The sequence below is a fragment of the Phaseolus vulgaris genome, chromosome 10 (assembly GCF_000499845.2).
Source record: "Phaseolus vulgaris cultivar G19833 chromosome 10, P. vulgaris v2.0, whole genome shotgun sequence".
Classification (NCBI taxonomy): domain Eukaryota; kingdom Viridiplantae; phylum Streptophyta; class Magnoliopsida; order Fabales; family Fabaceae; genus Phaseolus; species Phaseolus vulgaris.
The window spans coordinates 32,286,041-32,302,964 of record NC_023750.2 but is presented as its reverse complement, the minus strand read 5'-3'; the positions used below and the strand labels follow the sequence as shown (position 1 = coordinate 32,302,964).

Genomic DNA, 16,924 nt, shown 5'->3' with positions numbered 1-16,924 from the left:
TATCTTTCTTTCTTGGATTGCAGGTTAAACAAACAAAGGATGGGATCTTCCTAAGTCAATCAAAGTATTGCAAGGAAATTCTCAAAAAGTTTGACATGGAGAATTGCAAAGAGGCAAGCACTCCAATGCCATCAAGCTGCTATATGGATGCAGATACTGCTGGAAAGAGTATAGATCAAACAAAATACAGAGGTTTGATTGGATCATTGCTTTATCTAACAGCAAGTAGACCGGACATCATGTTTGCGGTGTGTCTATGTGCAAGATATCAAGCAAATCCTAAAGAGTCACACTTCAAAGCTGCAAAAAGGATTCTGAAATATCTCAAAGGAACATCTTCTGTAGGACTATGGTATCCTTCTCATTCTCCTATACATTTAATTGGTTATTCAGATTCTGATTTTGCAGGTTGCAAGCTAGATAGAAAAAGCACAAGTGGCACTTGTCACCTTCTTTGCTCAAGCCTAATCTCATGGCATAGCAAGAAGCAAGCATGTGTTGCTCTCTCTACTGCTGAGGCAGAATATATAGCTACCGGTAGCTGCTGTACACAGATCCTATGGCTCAAGCAACAACTTGCAGATTTTGGATTACAAATCAGCAAAGTTCCCTTGATGTGTGATAACACAAGTGCAATCAATCTTACCAAAAATCAGATTCAGCACTCAAGGACAAAACATATTGAAATAAGACATCATTTCATCAGAGATCATATGCAAAATGGGAACTGTGAAGTGAAGTTTGTGGAGACCAAACTGCAGCTAGCTGACATCTTCACAAAGCCTTTGCCAAAAGAGAGGTTTTTCTTCTTGAGAAATGAGTTAGGTATTCTTGATCTTAATAATCTCTCTTAAATCTGTTTTTAATACGTGTTAAAGTCTATTTGTGAAGACAAATAGGGGGAGAATTATTGGTTCTTGTATATCTATGTCTTATAAGCATAAAATGTTTAAATCTCTGAATTTAAAATTGCTTTCTGCTGCTGCTGATAGAAACAACCGATTGTTTCGTGTAAACAACCGATTGTTTATTATGCTTAATGAGAGAAATCCAACTTGCTGCTGTAAGAAGCTTTGGATAGTATGAATGCTTTCTCTGCAGGACCTGCTTCAGATTTAATCAGTACAACACAAGCACCAGAGATTTGTCTTCATCAAATAGGGGGAGATTGTTGAACCAAGTGGTGTTCAATGTTTTGAAGAATCCAAATCCTTTGAAGGATGATGAAGCCTCTGCTTTGCTTGATGCTGTTGTGCTGCTTTTAGCCTTGTTCTGGGGTAGTTCAATGTTGTAATCAACACTTAGATTAAATCTCAAAGCAATTAGCATCTCAATTTTATCAAAGCAAAATGATTTTCAAACTAAGTTGAAACAACCGATTGTTTTGTCGAAACAACCGATTGTTTTATCGAAACAACCGATTGTTTACACTTAGCTGTTTTGAGAAAGTTTGAAAACTGTTTTTGAATGGTGTTTTTGTTAAGTAACAAAACAACCGATTGATTCGAGGCAACAATCTATTGTTTGTTTTAAAACCATAACAGAAAAACTGTTTTCTTTGACTGAGCTTTAAATGCTTTAACTGTATACGCTCCAGTCATTCAATGCTTTGACCAATCTATTTTAAATGCAATTAAGAGTTTGTTAAGATTTGATAACAAACTATATTCTTAGATATATTCTGAAAAACAGTTTTGATATATTAAGAATATTGCAACAGAGTTTTGATCTAAGAAGAGTTTTTCAAAGTATTCTGAGATTGCTAAAGAGTTGAGAGATTGATCAAGGTGTTGAATAGGGATTCTACTTGTATTGATTTCAGATTTCCATCTGTAACAAGTGTAATCTTTTTAAACTGCTGAACAATTTGTTTGCGTGTATTGCTGAGATTGGTTGTGTGTTCTTGAGTTGTTCAAGATCAGCAATCTTAGTGTTGGCCAAGGAGAGTGTGTCTTGAGGTTTTCAAGGTCATTCTCTTGGTTGTGGTGTAAGTGATCAAGTGGTGATTGCTTAGTGGATATCCTCAGGGTTTCTGAGAAGACTGGATGTAGCTCTGGATTGGAGTGAACCAGTATAAACAACTGTGTACTTTTTCTCTATCCCTGTCTTTTTAATTCAGTTTGATATTTTGGAACTGGTATAAACAACCGATTGTTTCGCTAAAACAACCGATTATTTTTCCAGCTTTGTGCTTTTGCTGTTTGTTTTGGAAAAATTGAATCCTTAATCAAGGTTCTTCTGAAGTATTTTCATTCTAAGCTTAAAAGTTTTCAAAAATCCTTCTTAAACAATTCACCCCCCTCTCGTTTAAGGTCATATATTCTAACAGATTCCCCAGTAGTTTCTGGGAAGACTGGATGTAGCTCTGGGTTTAGAGTGAACCAGTATAAACCTCTGTGTGCATTTTCTCTATCCTTAATCTCTTTAAATTCAGTTTTTATATTTGTGAACTGGTATAAACAACCGATTGTTTCTGCGAAACAACCGATTGTTTTTCTGGTGCTGTGCTTATTTGCTTTGTGTTTTGGCAAACTGAATTCTGATTCAAGTGTTTCTCAAAGTAATTTCATTCTTGCCTTAAAAGTTTGTGAAAGGTGTTTCAATCAACAGACCACTTCTGTTTTGTGGTTTGAACTACCAATTTTGGAAAGTCATAATGAAAATCTTTGTGGAATCACTTGACAAAGGTATTTGGGATGCAATTGAAAATGGTCCTTTTGTCCCAAAATTTGAAAAAGATGGATCTTGCATTGAAAAGCCTTGGTCTCAATGGACTGATTCTGAAAGCAAGAAGGCCAAATTTGATTGCATTGCTAAAAACATAATAACCTCTACCTTAAATTCAGATGAGTTTTTCAGGGTCTCTCAATGCAAATCAGCAAAGGAAATGTGGGACACCTTGGAGGTAACTCATGAAGGTACCAATGAGGTGAAGCGAGCTAGAAAGCATACTCTAATCCAAGAGTATGAAATGTTCAGAATGCTCAAGGGTGAGACAATTGCTGAAGTCTAGAAAAGATTCACGCACATCATCAATCATCTCATGAGCCTTGACAAGACCTTTGAAAAGGAAGAGCTAAACATCAAGATTTTGAAATGTCTTGATAGAGCTTGGCAACCTTAGGTAACTGCAATATCTGAATCTAAAGATCTAACATCATTGAGTATGGCTTCTTTGTCTGGGAAGCTTAGGGAACATGATGTTGGGTTTAATAGTGTCAAAGTTCAAGAGGGGGGGGGGGGGGGGGGGGGAATTGACCTTTTAAAAGTTTCTCCCAGAATCAGTATCTATCACAGTACACAGAAAATAAATCAATCTATTTGGAAATGAACAGATTTATTTTGGCACTGTTTATGTTTGAAAACGTTTATATCAACCAAGTAATTCTTGATATTATGCAGATTAATTTGCAAGCCACACACACACTGGTATAACAGAGAAAAACAGTGAATCACACAAAACAGCAACCTTCAATTTTAAGCAAGTGATTAAGGTTCAATTATTAGCTTGACAATCAATTGGGTAACCTATCACAATCAACCTGTTCCAGTGATATTTAACAGATCATATATCTTCTATTCAGAATCAAACTGTTTTTCCAGAAAATAAGAATTGTATGAACAAGCCCAGAAAGAACAGATTTATTTTTAATTGAACAGATTCAATTTCTGGAAGATTAACAGATAAGCGTGAATTAGAGTGCAAAGATTAAGGGAGAATGAACACAAAGCAATTATACTAGTTCACTCCAATGAGCTACATCCAGTCTTCACCTAAACCAAGGTGAAATTCACTAAATCACAATTCAAACAACCACAAACACCACTGTTTTTGAACCCTACAAGAACTTTGGTACACTTGCTGAAAAACACTATTTCAGCATACACACTCTTCAAGAAACCCTATCAAGAAGAGTTTACAACCACACTTTTACAAGAAATGAAATGTGAAACGAATACACCTGATAGAGGATGCAGAAATCTGCCTTAAACCAGTAGAACAGATCGCCTAAATAGTAGCAGCACCTCTCACCAAGCTTTGGAACCAAACAAGAACAAGTACACTTTTGATTTTTGGAAATCTTTCAAGAACAGATGCTAATTCTTTGTAAATCCTTAATTCTCTGATGCAAAACTTGTTTTCTCAATTGTATGATCGATCTTTAAACGCAGGAACAAGTTTCCTTTTTATAGAAAAACAACTTATAACAGATTTTCAAAATACAGTTAAAGCTGTTATAAAAAGAACAAATTGAAAATAAAATGAACAGATTTATTTTCAAAAAGCAGTTAGAGAATTTGTTACGTGAAGGTGACTCAGTTAACCATTCTGGTGCAGGGAAAAAACGAAAAAACCGTTTAAGATAAGCATTGCACCAGACTAGAAAGAATCTATTCATTTACAAATCAACAGATTTATTTTTCAAAACGATAAAAGAAAAGACTTAACTATTGAAACACAGTCGTTTTGAAAGAGTGAAGACTTAGTCAAACTACTTGATTGCACAAAATTTGATTTTCACAAGACTTAGCCAAAGCATCAGTTTAAAAAAGAATCTGTTTATTTAGAAAAGAACAAATTTATTTTTATGCAGTAAAGGTGTTTTTTGCAAAACATGTGAAAAATTGTTTAAGAAATTTTGTGCTTGCTCTTATCACATGGTCAGGGATTAAGAGGTGAGTTACTCAGCAAAAAGCCTACTCTTAAACAACCTCTAAACTCTACCTAAGACATTCTTAAAGCAAAGGTAAATATACATGAAATGTACACAAATGGCTTCATCAAACACATGTCTTGAAGGGGCAGCAACCATCTTCAACAATCTCCCCCTGTTTGATGGAGACAAATCCCCATAGCTCTGTTGCTTTAAGAACCTGTACTGCACCAAATACTAAACCAGAAAATTGAAACATTGCATAACATGTGAATTAGTTTTAAGGTGCAGAATGTAACTTTCTGTTTCAGCTAGCTTCACCTAGCATGGTGAGCTATTTTTCTACCCCTTTGGATTCATCAAACAACATTTAAGCATAAGGGAAGATAAAACAAAAACATAACCATAATAGTCCATAAACAAATACAAATTGTTCAACATTGCAGAAATATAAACTGGTGAAAGAAAAGCATGGAAAGCAAGATACTTCTAATCTTTGTAATATAACTCTGCAAGCTGCAACTGAACTCCTTCAATTTTATCATCAAGATGCTGAAACCTTGCTTGAGTGGTCTCAAAATATGCTCTCTATTCTGTTGTCATGGCATCAAGGCGATACAGAACGTGCCTTTCAAATATGGATAATGGTTCACCTCTGTACTCTGGAGTTTGATAGGCAACAATAACATTCTGATGAGTTGCAGTAGCCTCTTCATGCACTGATTGGGGAGCAGGTGAGTGTCCTCTGATTTCTATAGATGGAGAGCTTGTCCTATGACTTCCAGCATGACCAGCAGATGGCTCTTGCCTGTAGGAGTGATGGATAACATAACATGAGTGTTCTGCAGCTTGAACCGTGTCATCTTCCATGGGAACAACCTCATCTCCATCTTCATTGTTGAGGTTTGAGGCTCCACGTTCTTTTTGAGGATCCTTACCTTTGAGAATCACCCAGTTGTCCTCCACTTTGTGAAACCCCATTTTTGTGAGAGTTGAGTTGTCAATCTCACTCACATCTTTGATGGTATCATTTCGCTCATTGGAAGTGTCAATGCCAAAGTGGTCAATCAATTTTGAAACAAGTATAGCATAAAGAAAGCGATAATCAGTTAATCTTTTGGATTTCAGCATATGCTCATTGATGATATACACTCAATTAACCTTGATCAGGTTCATGATGCAGTATAAAAGGATTAAATCCTCTTCATGTAAAACAACATGATTTGTATCTCTTGGGATGAGCTGCCATGCTATAATGTAGGCAACAAGACGTGGTGTTAGGTTCAAATGAACTGCATGGAATCTGCTTATGCTCTGGGAAGGATTCCTCATACAGCTTTTGTAATACTAAAGTTTGTTGAACTCCTGAATCCCACTTGTGTTCCCTTTTCCAACCTTTAGACCAGAATATTTGATTCCAACCACTGAATTCCAGACTTCACTGGTGACCTTCATTTTGATCCCTTTCACATAGGAGACAATGTTCTTTCCATCCAAGGTTAGGTTAGTGTAAAACACTTTGACAAAATCAGGATACACATTACCCGTTAATTCCAGCAGCTTTTTCAGTTTCTGGTGCTTCAATGCAGTCTTCAATCAATTTCTCTGATGTCAGCCAGTTGAAATCCAGTACCTTAGGTATGTTAATATGCTTTCTGCTCATCTCGTGGATGTAGGCATTGATACCCTCTTCGTCTCCAGCGAACCAGCCTTCTAGCTCTCCTTGAAATGTGCTTTGCCTGTCCTGGTTTTTCTTTTTCTGTGTTGAAGAAGAAGCCATGGTTGAACCAGAATTTTCTTGTAGTTTCAAATGGTGAGAACCGAAAATGGACAACCAATGTGGGTAGCAGATTTTTACACAGATTTATATTGTAAAATGAATGAGTTGATGTGGCAGTTATGAATGGATATGCATGAAGATTTTATGCTCTGAAATTGTGCAGAGAATCTTTGAAAATATGAAGTAAATATTTAGGGTCACGAAGCACACATACCACACCTTGATTGAGCACCCAAACCATCAATCAGTTACATAACCATAACCAAAACCGTCAAAGGTACAGAGGTTAATGCCCACTAAGTCAGTCAATCAGTCAAAGATCAGAATTTCTCTTTCCTAGTCATCAAATCATATCAATACCAAAAATAAACACATTTAATTGCAAATAAATAGATTTAATTTTTCACTGTGAGGTACAATTGGCATTGATAATTCCCAATTCATTAAGTAGAAAATTAAACCTATCTTTAGCCAAAGGTTTTGTGAACAAATCTGCAAGCTGTAAATTTGTACCAATGAACTTAATCTCACATGTTCCATTTGAAATGTGTTCCCTTAGGAAATGATGCCTAATTTCAATGTGTTCGGTTCTTCAATGCATGACAGGATTTTTGGTTAAGTTGATTGCACTTGTGTTATCACACAACAAAGATATATGGTTAAGTAAGATACCAAAGTCATTCAATTGTTGTCTTAGCCATATGGTTTGAGCACAGCAACTCCCTGCTGCAATGTACTCTGCTTCAGCAGTGGAGAAAGCAACACAAGCCTTTTTTTTTTGCATTGCCATGAGATCAAGCTTGATCCAAACAAGTGACAGGTTCCACTGGTGCTCTTCCTATCAATTTTGCAACCTGCAAAGTCTGAATCAGAATATCCAGTTAAACTTAATGAGATGTTACCTGGATACCACAAGCCAACTTCTTTAGTTCCTTGCAAATACTTCAAAATCCTTTTGGCAGCATTGTAGTGTGATTCTTTAGGAGCATATTCAAACTGAGCACACATGCACAGTGCAAACATTATGTCAGGCCTGCTGGCAGTGAGTTACAATAGAGGTCCTATGAGTCCTCTGTATTTGGTTTCATCAACAGAAATTCCAGCTTCATCATGATCCAAGTGACAGCTAGTTGAGAAGGGTGTGCTGATTGGTTTGCACTTGTCCATTTAAAATTTCCTCAGCAGATCTTTGCAATACTTAGCTTGATTCAAGAAAATGCCATCCTTGAGTTGTTTGACCTGCAAGCCTAGAAAATAGTTCAACTCACCCATCATTGACATTTCAAACTCACTCTTCATGAATTCCACAAAAGTTTCACACAATTCTTCATTGTTTGATCCAAAAATGATATCATCCACATATACTTGTACTAGAATTGTGTCATCCCCTTTCTTCTTGATGAACAAGGTCTTATCTGATGTGCCTCTGTCATAGCCTTGTGAGGTGAGGAAATCACTTAGCCTCTCATACCATTGCCTAGGAGCTTGCTTGAGCCCATAGAGAGCTTTTTTGAGTTTGAACACGTATTCTGGATGCTGATGGTCTTCAAAACCTGGTGGTTGTGAAACAAATACCTCTTCATTTATATAACCATTCAAGAAGGCACTCTTCACATCCATTTGAAATAGCTTGAACCCTTTGATGCAGGAGAAGCCAAGTAGTAATCTGACAGCTTCTAGCCGAGCCACTGGTGCATATGTCTCATCATAGTCTATTCCTTCTTCTTGATTATACCCTTTAGCCACTAGCCTAGCCTTATTTCTGGTAATCACCCCATGCTCATCCATCTTGTTTCTGAATACCCATTTTGTTCCAATTATATTCATCTCAGGTATTCTAGGAACAAGAGTTTAGACCTCATTAAAAGCAAATTGATTCAGTTCCTCTTGCATGGCCAGAATCCAGTTGTTGTCCTTGAGAGCTTCGTTCAGAATTTTGGGTTCCACTTGAGATACAAAGGCCATTGTTTCACAGAAGTTATTCAAGGATTTTCTAGTTGACACTCCCTTCTCAATGTTCCCAATGACATTATCAAGGGTTAGATCTCTCGGGGTTTTCCACTCTTTTGGCAAACCTGCAGACACAGTAGGTTCTTGCATAACATGTGCATCAGCAGTATCAATATGAATCGATTCATTTTGATTTAAAACAGATTTAAATTCATCACTGTCAAGGTCATCAGCAACAATTTTAGATATGCTATGATCAGTTTCATCAAATACAACATGCATTGATTCTTCTACTATGAGCAACCTTTTATTGAAGACTCTATATGCATGACCATTCAAAGCCTAACCAATGTGCACACCTTCATCAGATTTAGCATCAAACTTACCTAGATTTTCTTTGCCATTATTCAATACAAAACATTTACACCCAAAAACTCTAAGGTGACTCACACTAGGTTTTTTGCCCTTATACAATTCATATGGAGTTTTCTTAAGGATGGGTCTAATTAAGGTTCAATTTAACACATAAGCTGCAGTATAGACTACATCTACCCAAAAATACTTAGGAAGCTTGGATTCATTTAACATAGTTCTAGCTAGTTCCTCTAATGATCTGTTTTTCCTTTCAACTACACCGTTTTGTTGGGGAGTCCTAGGGCTGAAAAGGTGTGTGATATCCCATGCTTCTCACAGAACCTCTCAAAACTAGCATTCTGAAACTCTACAATGCCCAAGATACACAGTTTTTCTTCCGTGTTTCAACTGCTCATAAGATGTCTTGTCTTCACATATTGGATATGCTATATGGCCTTTCACACTATAATCTGACAAGTTCCCATATGCAAGGAAGTCATTGATAGTACAAAATAACATCGCATGAAATCGAAAAGATTAATTCCTAAACGCATCAAACACATCAACCCCTTCATTCCACAATAACTTCAAATCTTCAATCAATGGATTAAGATAAACATCTATGTCATTTGCAGGTTGTTTTGAACCAGAGATCCTCATAGATAACATCATGTATTTGCGCTTCATACACAAAACAGGAGGTAAGTTGTAAATCACTAACAAAATGGACCATGAACTATAATTACTACTTAAATTTGTAAAGGGACTCATTCCATCAGTCACTAATCCAAGTCTTAAGTTTCTTTATTCTTTTCCAAATTCAGGAAATTCTTTTTCAATCTTTTAACACTGCAAAGAATCAGCTGGATGACGAAGTAGTCCATCACATTTTCTATTATCTACATTCCACCTAAGGTTTTTAGCATCATTTGCATTTGCAAACAAACGCTTAAGTGTTGGAATTATTGGAAGATACCAAACAACCTTAGTAGGAGAACCTTCTTTTGTGAATTCATCAATTTCATCATTCTGACCAACTTTAACCTTATAATGTGACAAACCGCACCTAGGACATCTTCTTAAATCTTCGTACTCATTTTTGAATAAAATACAATTGTTAAGACATGAGTGTATTTTTTTATATTCCATACCCATCGGACAAAGAATTTTTTTTGCCTCATAATTTCGATTGGGTATATGTATTTCCTTTTGGAAGCATGTCCTTCAACAATTGGAGCAATTCAGTAAAGCTTTTGTTGGTCCATCAATTCATTGCCTTCAAATTCATCTACCTTAACACTGCTGATAATCGTGTGAAGTTAGTTGAACCAGGATACAAAGAAGTCTCTGCATCATTAGACATATTTTCAAAAACTGCATTAGCAAAAGATTCTGCTCCCACATTACAAATCATGTCTTCAAATCTATCGTCCATTGAGAAATCAACTTCCTCCGAAGCTCCGCGCACAATTGGCAAGTCTAACAATTCACCATGCCACGTCCATGTTGTATAGTTTTTCAAAAATCCATCACATAAAAGATGATCTCTAATTTCGAAAACACTCAATATCCTTCCATTCAAACAATTGACACAAGGACACCTTATTTTTACTCCATTATGATTACTAAAGGCATTTTGTTGCGCAAACTGTAAGAATTCTTCGACCCGTTTTTCGTAAGCATCAGTTATCCTTGGTGTATTAATCCAACTCCGATCCATAGAACTGGTAAACTAAGAAAATATAAATCAAAATTGTCAAGGATAGGACACCCCCAAACTCATAATCAACATGTTCAATATATACAAATTCTATAATTAAATCAAAATTGCCAGGGGACGGATACTCTCAGACTCAAAATCAACGTCTTATATAAATAACATACTATAATTAAATCAAATGTGTCGAGAATCGGATACCCCCAGACTCAGAATCAACGTGTACAATAAATATAAATCCTATAACTAAATCAAATGTGTCGAGGGTCAGACACTCCTTGACTCACAAAGTGTTGAATAAATACCTATACTAATCATTACTAATCAGCACATGCAAATATTTATTATAAAATTAATTAAATAAATTAAAATACTAACTACTATAAATATAAATACAAATATTTATTATAAATTTAATTAAATAAATTAAAATACTAACTAATATAAATGTACATGCAAAATATTTATTATAAAAATTATTAAATAAATAAATATAATAACCTAGGATAATATTTATTATAAATTAAATTAAATTAATTAAAATATTACTAATATAAATATACATGCAAAATATTTATTATAAAAATAATTAAATAAATAAATAAACTAACCATTTTCGTTTTGGCATTCAGTTAGAGGAAAATGGAAGTCCCACGGTGGAGGAAGCGGGAAGCGAGCCGGCTAGGGAAACACGGTGGCTGGTGCGGTGGTGGAAGTTGGTTGGTGTGGCACGCAGAGGTGGCTGGCGGCGGATGCTGAAGCCGAACACAGATCTGGTAGCGACACGCTGTGGTGTCTGGTGCGACGGAGAAGGCTGACGAGGAAGGGAAGCTCACAGCGAGAGGTGGAACGACGCTCCTGGTCGCGACGGGTACTGGGAAGAACCTCGAGGTCGCGGCGGGAGCTGGGTCTGAAGGAGCAGCGACTGCTTGAGGCGACGCGTTCAGAGCAGAAGGCATTGTCGAAGCAGCTGGCGGCGCGGTCGGAGCAAGTGACACGACTGGTGGGTTGGGAGTGTGAGAAAATGAGAGTGGAGAGCATGTGCGAAAATGAGAGTGAAAATGAGTAAAGGAAAGAGAAGTGCGCGCGTGGGATTTTGTTTTCTGTGAGCAGCGTATCCACGATGGTTCTAGACAAAATTGTCTTTGTTTCCACACACCATCAAAAAATTAAGAACCGTCTTTGTTTCCTGAACCGTCATTACAAACCCAGAAATTTTTATTAAATTTACGAAAACGGCCACCGCGTCTCTTGGTACGAATGTTCTTAAAGAACCGTCTTTATAGGAAGTCGTAAATTACGCATTTTCTACTAGTGTAAGAGCTCCTCCCTTCAGTGACGTGGGAAACAATCGGCACAGGACCGCATTGTATGAGGTATATAGGCTCATGTGTATAGTGTACGCATCCATGTACTCATCTGGATCGGTCGTGCCATCATAGAAATCCCTGTTGAAGCCTTTCCACATATCCGGTAGTGAAACTCCGATAATAGAATCGATGAAAGGGTGTCGGCGCACCGAATCCAGGGTGTTAGTCGTGCGGACCGACTTGTTAGGACAAAACTCACCATCCATCTCCCAAGTGGGGGCCTTATCCTTGGTCTCTTCAATCACTCTCGGGTTGGGAGGGGAGGTGAATGACCTACCAACAAGATTAGTTGACACAACGGATGGTCGTCCCTCGACCAACTTCTTCTTCATATCCTCGTTTTCCTTATGAAGAGCTTGGATCTCCTGCTCACTTCTTTGTTTCTCCTCCTCAGCTCAGCCATCTCTCTCTACAAAGACAACAACAACATCATTTGGTCAGCTTCGATCATCCTCTCGCTTGTCATGCTACGGGTTGATACTATCTACTAGCGTTTTTTTCTCGATTTCTCTCGGCCCACGATGGGCACCAATTGTTCTCATATGAGGGTTGGGGCCTAGAGAACTATTGAGAGGATTCTTCTATCTCTTTCTATCAGTCGATCGTACTATCCTTAAGCTCCCTTCCTTGCAAACTCCTCGCTTTTTCTTCCTTGCTTCATCTCTCGGTCTTCTCGTAATCAAAGCTCGCAGGGTACCTGTAGAAGGCACTCCGACGCTCAAGTCAGCAAAGACGTACCTGATTCTTGGAATATATGTTATTTATAGTACCTTTGGTGGGCTTTCCTTATTGGGTCAGGTTAAGGAGTTGGATAACATTAGGACTACATTACCTAACTTTTAATTGAAAATTAGCTTCGCTGACCTTGATTGGGCGTAATTGGACTTGTGCTGTCGGTCGGCCCCACGTACGGTCCTCACTGGTACACATTCCAAATAGTCTTTTGTTGTGGACGTGGGTTAGTAGCATGTATAACCCAAATGTTTATTTCTAAAAATATTTTGGGGTTTCAAACTTGAGTACTTCATTGTTTTTAACGAGGTTTTCAAATTGTAGTATGAATTTAAGATCACATTTTTCATCCATTAAAACTTGTCGCTAATACTAACAAGGGTTTTCACTGGGATAGCCTTGCAAGTCGTGTGCATTTACATAACATTTCCTCTTCATTCCCTAGTAAAACAGGTGAGCGATTTCAAATGAACTACAAAATTACTGAATTAAACATTAATTAGCTCCTATATTTATGTCAACTTTTCATTATGATTCGTATATTGAAATTTTTACATCTAAGTCTTAAAAATGAAGAATTTTAGTTTATTCCAATTTCTATAACTAGTTTTATAATTGTATAAAAACATCACAAAATGAAGGTATATATATGTGTTAACTAGTAAATGGGATTTGATGCAAACCAAGCCCACAAGGAGATGCCCAAGGATGTTAAAGCACACAAAGAAGAATCATCTCAAAGTAGAGACCTCACCAGAGGGAGAATTAGACAAAGACAAGAGCACCTAAAGTTCTTCCTGCAAGTCTTTTTAATATCTAGAAAATTGCTGTAAACAAGTTAGGCTCTCTTGAGGGGTCCAAATAGTAAAATAAGCAAGAGTAGGTCTATATAGCAATAATAGGAGGTGAAGACATAAGATTGGGCCTTTGAGATGTCCATTAGGGTAGGAAGGAAACCCTACCTTCTAGAACATGTGAAATGGTGCGGCATTGACCAATGTCAACACCTAGCCGCACCATATTTTGTGCCTTCCCATTCTACCTTATTTTCTTCTCTTCCAAGGCTCCTAAATCTATAAATAGGGAGGCCTACCTCATGTATTCACAATTTGAAATTAGAGTAAAGAAATCCTGCACAATTTTTGTGTGATTTGTGAGTGATTGAATCTCCTCCTAAATTGATTTTATCTTGTGAGAAATGAGCTCTCAAGTGGCGGCTTTCATGCACTCATCTTGGTGATTCCATCCCATCAAGTGGCGTGTCTCATCCTAGCTCCACTTCCATAAGTTCTTCTTTCATCTTCTCTTCCATTAATCCATTCCATATATTGATTGTGTTAATTCGGTTTTCTATTCTTGTTATTAGTTTTGTTTCCTTGCTTACAATTCGGTCCATGTTCTTACTCTTCTAGTGTTTGTTAAATTTACGCAACATAATTGTCATCATTCTCACCATTGAATTGTGTTTTTCCTTTGCCTTTGTGAAATGAACCTTCGTATCTACTTAACCACTTGATTAAGTTAATGTACAGCGGGGACTTTCCTTAGGTTCTCACCTATAATTGTCTTAAAATCCAAATCTAAGTAAATGAACAATCCTAAAATCAACTCACATAAAGGATTTAACATAAAATAAGAAATTTTTGAAGAGCAAACTGCTAATTAAGACACTAAAATATGGCATAAAGTTAAGAAAAGTAGGGTTTGTTGTTCCTTCTGGAACAAATGAGTGGGGAAGCGACAAATTTATTTTATTAATCTTGTTGATTTTGTTTATTTTTTTTCTTATGAAGGAAAAACATTCCAAAGAATCTTACAATTTGACATGTATCTTCTTCACCCTTCCACCTTACAAAAGGAAAGGCTATGACAAATTTCTAGTTACTTCTCGTAAGTTCTCTTTTTCTACAAAAGGCACTTTTTTTTATTTAAAGTTCCTAGATGATAAAGTGTGACTAAAATTTGTTGAAATTTTAATCATTGAAAGTCATATATTGTCCAAGAAGAAGGAGGGAAAGTTGGGACACCTGAAAGATCCCTTTGAGACCTTGGACTACTAAGCTACAAAGGGTATTGGACATTCTGAAGAAGCACAAGGCGAACATTTCTATCCAGGTACTTATTATGAATGTGTACAAGGCAATGACACTGGTGTTTATTGAATGACTTATATTTCAATTTTAACAAGAAATGAGTGATATAATTGTCATTAAAGCTAAATATATATTAACCACCCTCCAAAATCTACAATACAAAAAAACATGTTATGCGTGTTGATCCGAAAGTTTTGGATCACCGTCTTAAAGTTGTTGAGAGGGGAATTTAGAGGTTGATATTAGCCAATTGATTAGGACTCCTTATAAGCTAATCCATAAAAAAAAAATACCAACATGTAACTTGCACCTTTGATTATAGTGAGAATAAGAATGAAACATTACCGATTCTAGTAGTTGTAATTGTAGCGCAGGTACATGCATATGTATTTGTTGTATTATCTCTTTCTTCCTATCTTTTAATAATAAATGGCATAAACAAATATTTTATTTTATTTTAATAAGATGATTACATAATGTTAGATATCAGCGTAAATACTAGTACAAAATCATTTGCTTACTATCACTATAATTGTCATTATAGTGTTTTTAAATTAACTCAAACTTTGAAGCAAAACAGATTAATCTAGAAATAATTCTTTTTCAAATATGTGTTCAGATGAATGATATTATCATGAGTACAGGAAATCTCGTAAATAAAAAATTTAAGAAAACAATAACTTACTATGTTATCTTAATAACCATCATAAGAAAAAGTAATTTATATTATGATGGTTGTGGTGTTAACTATCATAGTAACTCACACTTTGATGTAATTCTAGAACCATCATAAAAAGTTTTATAAATTCGTTATAAAAAGTCTCGCTAGTAGTGAGTTCTCAATTGCATTGGTACTTGCTTACGTGAGTAAGTTTGTATTCATCAGTCAAATTAGACCAAGCTTTGTAAATGTAGTGTTCTTGCTAAGCTGAAATAGAAACAAAGATTTTAGACTGTGTTATGTGTTTTCCTTATTGTATTTGATTTGGTCATGTGGGAGGTCTTTATCTCTTGGTATCTGTTATGACCCATTTTTGGTCAGTTAAGATTAGTTTGAATAAACTGGGAAAGGTTTTTGCTGATAGTGAAAGGAACAGATGGATGCTCTAGGAGTATAAATATGGACGGTTCAAATCTCGCACCTAGAAAGCCAGGGTTGACAACAGGAATGCTTCCTTCAGGATCATAGTGTTTTGTAGTAGACAACTTTCATTATTGAGCAACTGGTAGACCATCTACAAAGGATCAATCTTATATAGTTGGAATATACTAGTGCAAAATGAAGAAAAGACTGTTATTTATTTAGTGCGGTTTTGCGCTTACACGCATTCGTAAAAAATACGGTGACATTTTTGAAATTATGTTGATTTACAAATGCGGCTTTACCTAATAGCCGCAGTTGTAAATCTTTTTTACCCTAACATTTGGAGCGCGCCACATTTTTTCATACTTTCTTTCTCCTCTTTGTGTTTCCTTTCACTGTTCCTGCTCCGTTCCAACTCGTGTTTGCGCTATTTCTACTCCATTCAATCTGTTCTTCTCAGCTTCAATCATTTTGTAAGTTCTTCGTCCTCGTTTTGTGTTGCACCGAATGTATATAGAATTTTTTTCGTTTTTCTCTGGTTTAGTTAGCTACTATTACATTGCCTTTGTGTGGGTTTGATGGGTTTTTCTCTTTGCTCTGTAGCAGCTTCATTGTCCACCACTGCTTCCGCTGTCGCCGCCCCCGCTTCCGCTCCTTGTGCACTCTTCACCAATGAAGCCTTCTCACACAAGGTTGGTGGGTTTTTAAAATTTTTTGATTTTTTTGAATGTTATGAATTTGTTTTTTTTATGTATTAATTATAATTTTTATTTTTTAAAATTTATATTATTCAGTAATTATTATAATTTGTACTTATGTTATGTTAGTTGTTAGTTTTGAATAGAATATCATTGTTGTATTGAGTCTGAGGGTGTTCGACCCTCGACAATAATACGTGCTGGGATTGAGTCTGGGGTGTTCGACCCTCGGCAAACATGTGAGATAGAACCCTGATTCTGAATGACTATTGCAGAATATATAATGGATCGAAATTGGATGAATTGTGTTCGTATAAGTGAGGAGTACGAAAGAGGAGTAGAAGAATTTATACAATTTGCACAATGTAACACGATTAATAGTGGTCAGGATGGAGCAAAGATCAGGTGTCCGTGCGTTAATTGTTTGAATGGAAGGATACTGGATGTTAATATAATGAGGGAGCACCTGCTATGTGATGGGTTTCTTCGAT

At 36.3% G+C, this 16,924-nt stretch overlaps 1 pseudogene; it reads left to right on the top strand.

The window, feature by feature from the left end:
- Positions 1 to 13,223: 13,223 nt before the first annotated feature.
- On the top strand, positions 13,224 to 14,967 carry LOC137817923 (putative MYST-like histone acetyltransferase 1; annotated as a pseudogene).
- The last annotated feature ends 1,957 nt before the right edge of the window (positions 14,968 to 16,924 follow it).